Genomic DNA, 5,817 nt, shown 5'->3' on the forward strand with positions numbered 1-5,817 from the left:
ACCACATCCTAATGGAGTAGCTCTTAAACTTTGTAGCTGTTAATAGGTCACCTTATTTATTGATTTTATTCTAATAGTTCTTCCATTTAGGGGCATGGGGAGACAGGGTTTTTAATAAATAAATGAGTCTCTATTCTCCTGTCTTTTGATATTTTAGTTTCAGACTAATTTCTGACCTCCTTGTTATAAACTCCTCCATTCCTTGCTTCCTTCCGTTTCTACCAGTCCCCCTTTTGTAGAGAAAGTTATTTATTGGTCCCTTGGCAGATCATTCCAACCCAGGCTCCTAGAGAGGGAACACAGATTAGTCCCAGATCACAGTTTCTATACAGCCAGTTGTAGGCTCATGATTTTCCCTCTGCCTCTTCTTTTAGATGTTTTCCAGCCAGATGCGTGCAGTTAAGCACTGTTACAAGGAAGGATTTCAGTGAAGAAAGATGGGGGAATAAGCTATCTGTGAGATCTATCTTGTTTCTGATTGTTTCTTTCAAACCTTGCTTTATGTCACTGCAATATCACACACACACACACACACACACACACACACATCTAGAGAGGTGGAAGAGCAGCACCATGCTCCTTGTCAAATGTGGCTCCACATATGTGTCCACTTAAGGCTGGGAGGCCGAGTAATACTGGGACAGGACAAAATGGTTAACCTCAGGCAATTTAGGTTTGGAAGTGTTTGCTTTCAGAACACTGGGAAAGTTGCAGGGCAGGTGTCAGCCAAGCGGTGCACATTTTTGAAAAGAGGTATTTTTTCCTTTTTTAATAGGAGACTAGGGGAAAAGGAAAGGGATGTTAGAATGAGAACTGGACGCCATCGTGGCTCACATTCCAGTTCCAGCGCTGATTTGCTCTGGAACAGATTGGGAAGGTGCCCTGTCTCAGCAGTGATTCTGTGAGGCCAATTGCTCTAATGCCTGTGAGAATTCTGCCCTAACTATCACCAGCAATAGTAATATAGGAGTCATCTGGTGGCACATATGGTTAAGCACTTGACTACTAACCAAAGGTTGACAGTTTGAATCTACCGAGAAGCTCCTGGGAAGAAAGGCCTGGCAACCAACTTCCAAAAGTCATTGTTGAAAACCCTATAGCCTGCAGTTCTACTCGGACATTAGGAGTTAAAGCAGGTTAAACAGCAACGAGATGTTTTGTTTTGACTTTTCTTCAGTAAATGTATGTATTACTAAAAAGAAAAAAGACTATAAAGTCAAGGCTAAATTTTTTTTCTTCATTCAAACTGTGGGAAGCAGTGATGCCACACATTAGCTTCACCTCTAAAGCCTTCCTAACTATGTTGTTGATGGCATCAAGTGTGGTAGCAGTAGTGAGGTTGGCCCAGGATTGGACATTGTTTCGTTCTGCTGTGCAAGGGGTCACTACGAGTAGGTTTCGACTCGATGGCACCTGACAACAACAACAACATTGAGTTGGTTCTCACTGATGGTGATCCTGTATAGGGTTACCAAGGAGCAGCTGGTGGGTTTGAACCACCGACCTTGCAGTTAGCAGACTAATGCTTATCCTATAATGCCACACCAAAATTAACCACTCCCCCTTCTGCTTTGAAAGGCTGCCAAAGGTGATCTTCTATCATCAGCGAAGAACTAGGTGGCATGGGACCCCAAACCAATATAATTTGATGAGCCCTTAAAGGAAAGGCAAAGTCATATTCAAAAGTGTTTATTTAGAATGAAAAAGGAAGTCACAGCTAATTGGAGCCCTGAAATACTGGTCCTTTTCTCTTGAGATCCCTGTAGGCATTTACCAGTTATATTTTCATAAAACTGATTTCTGTTTGCAACCTGACTTCCCTCCCCACCTAGAATTTTGCAACCACCAGCAAGCAACTTCCAGGACTCAGAGTTGGTGCAAGTGAACTGCTCTTAAAGCTTGTTTCTTTTATACTGTTGTTTTTCAGTGTGCTACTTTGTGACATATAACCAAGTTTTATATGTAATTACAATTACATCTGTAATTACAATTCATTGTATTTACTTCACAATTTTAATATATAAATTAGAAGTTCATAATCCTGGTACTGCCTACTTAGTGTTTTGAATAGTATACATATTCAATTAATGTAGGCAAACTTGCATTCTTAACTCATTTTATTGTTTATTTCTATTGGGTAAATTTTTTCTAAGTCTTAAAGTCATGTATTTATGACTACAGATTTGTAAAATGATTTAATGACAACAAAATATCTTATAATCCTATTACCAGTAAAAAACACAAACAAATATGCTGTTATACTTCCTCCCACTCTTTTTTATTACATATATTTATATTTTTAAATACAATTTTATTTTGTAATCCTGCTTTTTTCTTTTATTGTTTTATAATTTCCAATGAAATTGAAAATTCAAAACAGGACCTTCCATTATATAACTGTGTTCTCATTTTTGTAACCATTTCTCTTACCTGATCCAGTACACTATGTCCTATCTAGGGCCTATTTACCATAAATAAAGTACAGCACCCTATAGAATCCTATTCACAGTTTTGGTGGTGGTTGGTAGATGGTGTGTGCTGTCCAGTTGGTTCCGACTCATTACGACCCTGTATAGGGTTTCTGAGGCTGTAAATCTTTATGGAAGCAGAAGCTTCCTTTCCCTGTGGAGTACCTGGTGGACTTCAACAGCTGACCTTGTAGCCAACAGCCCAAGGCACAATGCAACCAGGGCTCCTGAGCTTTGAAATAGTGTGGTGTAGTCAAGAAAGCTGGGAGACCAAGGGACTGGGGAGTAGGGAAAAGGAATGGGTGGATGGTGAATTTAACACTTACCATTTGCAAAACCAATGTGGCACCAAAGCATCCCACCCACAGCACTCTCTACTAACTGGGTTTGAGAATTAACTGCAATGGTCACAAGGCTGGCAGACACCATACTCCCAGTTTTGGGACTTATTGTTGTTATTGGGGAAGTTAACAGGTTGAAAAGGATCCAAATTGCTCAGGATACCATTGCTCCAGTCAGGATAGCTGTCCTTATCGTGCCCATAGACAAGCCTCTCTCTGCCCTGGAAATGTTACGAAGCTCTTTTAAAGGCTGCTGCTACATGTTATAGAACACACAACCCCACCATAAACCTCAGCTTGAAGGTACTCGGCTCTCCCCAGTGGGTCAGCAAACCTAGCTCCCCCAATTAAATGCCTGCAGGCACTCCACTCTGCAATCAAGCTTCCTGCCCTCAACTACTCAACTTTACTAGCTCTGTGGCCTGGGAAGCCCACTGCTCTGTCTAGTGCGCTGACTCTGGGCTCTGCTGCTGCCATTGCTCCTCTGCTAATTTCCCAGTGTCAGAGCTTTCTGTCCCTGAGTGGAGGAAGTTCAAATGCGCATGGATCTCAGGGTCCAAAGGACGCTCTCCACTCCTGGCTTTTCTTCTATGATAGTAATGAGACAGCCCTTCCTGCTTCTGAGATGGCTCATTTTAGACAAAGTTAGAGTTCCAACTTTTTACTATCACAATTAATCACTCACAACTGAATCATATCACCCTATCTTCTCCCACCTTCTATTACCAAGATCCAGCAGGACAAAAACATTGTTTGGTGGGAGTTGCAGACTATGCCTAGACAAGACATTAAATATTTTACTGTGCTACACCATTGTATTTAGATTCCCACAAAACAAAATTACCTATAACAAATAGTCAATTAATCCTACCAAATAACATTTAGGTAATAGTATTAATCTCTGTTCATACAACTCTACCAAATGTTAAGCAGAGGTGTAGTAAATAGATAAATAAATAGAAAAAAAAGAAGAAAGAAAAAAGGACAATAGAATCCATTAAAATAGCACCCAGAGAAATGGTTTACTTGCTTAATTAGAATCACGACCAAGGGAGAAATTTAAACCAGAGCATTTCAATGACTCTAAACAAATGAAAAAAATGGTGCACTTAATTCATTTCGATGTCTGGTCTGGTGGTACCCAAAAGTCTATTCAAAGAATGCCCCACTGTATTCCTTCAGAGGTTTCCTCTTTCTGCCCTGTGCTGAATATAGTTAAATGTTTAAAATTCATATCTGAGATAAAAAACCATCTATACAGATCCTTTTAAATGCCTTGGGTTCTCCTTTGGAGTCTCAGAATTCTGACCAACATCACCAGAAGAACATGACCTGACTTTCAAGAAATCTTCCTTGACTTTAGAGAAAATCTCCCTGAGCAAGAGGATTCTAAAACACGTCTTTATGTAAAGCATTCATTTGTAACTTAGCTACATATGAACTTGAAGAGACTGAGATAGCAAAATGTATTAAAATTAAAATGAACATTAAGAGTGATTTTCTGAAATTTGTTTCAGAAACATAGTCCTTGTCTGGAAATCTGTCATAGGAAAGAGCTGGACACACTGTATCCATAGAGCCTGCAAGGACAGACAATGGTGTGTGGGAGAGAGACCGGGCCATGATGGTCCCTGACATAGACACTTGTCCAGTCAGTTCATCCTTGAGTTTCCTAAACAGGAGGAGAGAAGTGGTCATGTCCAAACCCTTCCAGCTCTGTCATTCAGAGTCTCTGAGCCTTTAGAGCAATCTGTTTTGAAAGAACCCTGTTACTTTAACAGCAGGAGGCTGGCAGATCATCATCTTTCTTTTTATAAACAAAACCAACAAAACCCAATAAGCGTAAAAGAACAGCAAACTCCACAATAATAGAGACTAGACAGAGTTTGAATCTTCAGTGCTGAAGCCTGATTCTTTCCTTGTTCCTTTAAAGGCTTTGAAACAATCCTAAAGGAATGAGCAGTATCATCTCTAAAGGGAAATGAATCAGTACAACTGCTGCCAATCAATGCTGACTACTCAGAGCTCCATGGGGAAGCCCAGACTTGGGTGGTACCATGGCTGATGAAGATGTAGTACTTCAGGAAGTCTACTGGGGAATGTGGGGAAAAAAGAAATGCAAACTCCCCAGCTGGTTGCTGTTGTAATCTACGAACGTTCACACAGTCAGTAATCCTTACCATGTGTTCCATTGAGCAGGCTGCGCATGCCTACTTTTGTATTTTCCTCTCATGGGTGTCCCAGATTCACTGCTTGTACTAATAAGAAGGATGGGAGAGATCATGAGGGTTTGCTATAAACTTACCTATCTGGAATGGCTTGCTGTTGTTGTTAGGTGCCAACTGAGTTGGTTCTGATTCATAGTGACCCTATGCACAACAAAACCAAACACTGCCCAGCTCGGTGCCATGCCCATAATTGTTGTTATGCTTGAGCCCATTGCTGCTGTCATCTGTGCCAATCCATCTCATTGGGAGTCTACTTCTTTTTGCCGACCTCTTAGGAAGCGATAATCCAGTTGTCATTGGGTTGCTTTTGATACATGGTGACCCTACTTGTATCAGAGTAGACTATCACTTTATAGGTGTTTGTTTTTTTAAGTTTTTATTGTGAATTGAGTGAAAGTTTACAGGGCAGATCATCAGTTTTACATTCAACAAATCATATACTTTGTTTCATTACATTGATTATAATCCCTTCCATGTACCATCAGTGAACAGTGTTTCTCTCTATTCATTTTAGCTCTCTATCATTTTTTTAAACACGCAAACATATACAATAATGTAAACCACCAACACATTCTTCAAGCCTGCCTCCTGGCTGCCAGCTCTCAGTCCCTCTCTTTCCATAAATCTAGAGTCCTCAACTGATCCCTCTCTCCATGTCCTCATCTCTGCCTCCATCTCTGGTGTCGCTGCTTCTCTGGATAAAGTCCCACATTCTGCTTGTGCTCTTCTCCCTTGATGGCCCTAGGGTCCTCTGTTTCTGGACTGTAAAATTAACTACTC

Source organism: Chrysochloris asiatica, unplaced genomic scaffold (assembly GCF_000296735.1).
Source record: "Chrysochloris asiatica unplaced genomic scaffold, ChrAsi1.0 scaffold00015, whole genome shotgun sequence".
Lineage (NCBI taxonomy): Eukaryota > Metazoa > Chordata > Mammalia > Afrosoricida > Chrysochloridae > Chrysochloris > Chrysochloris asiatica.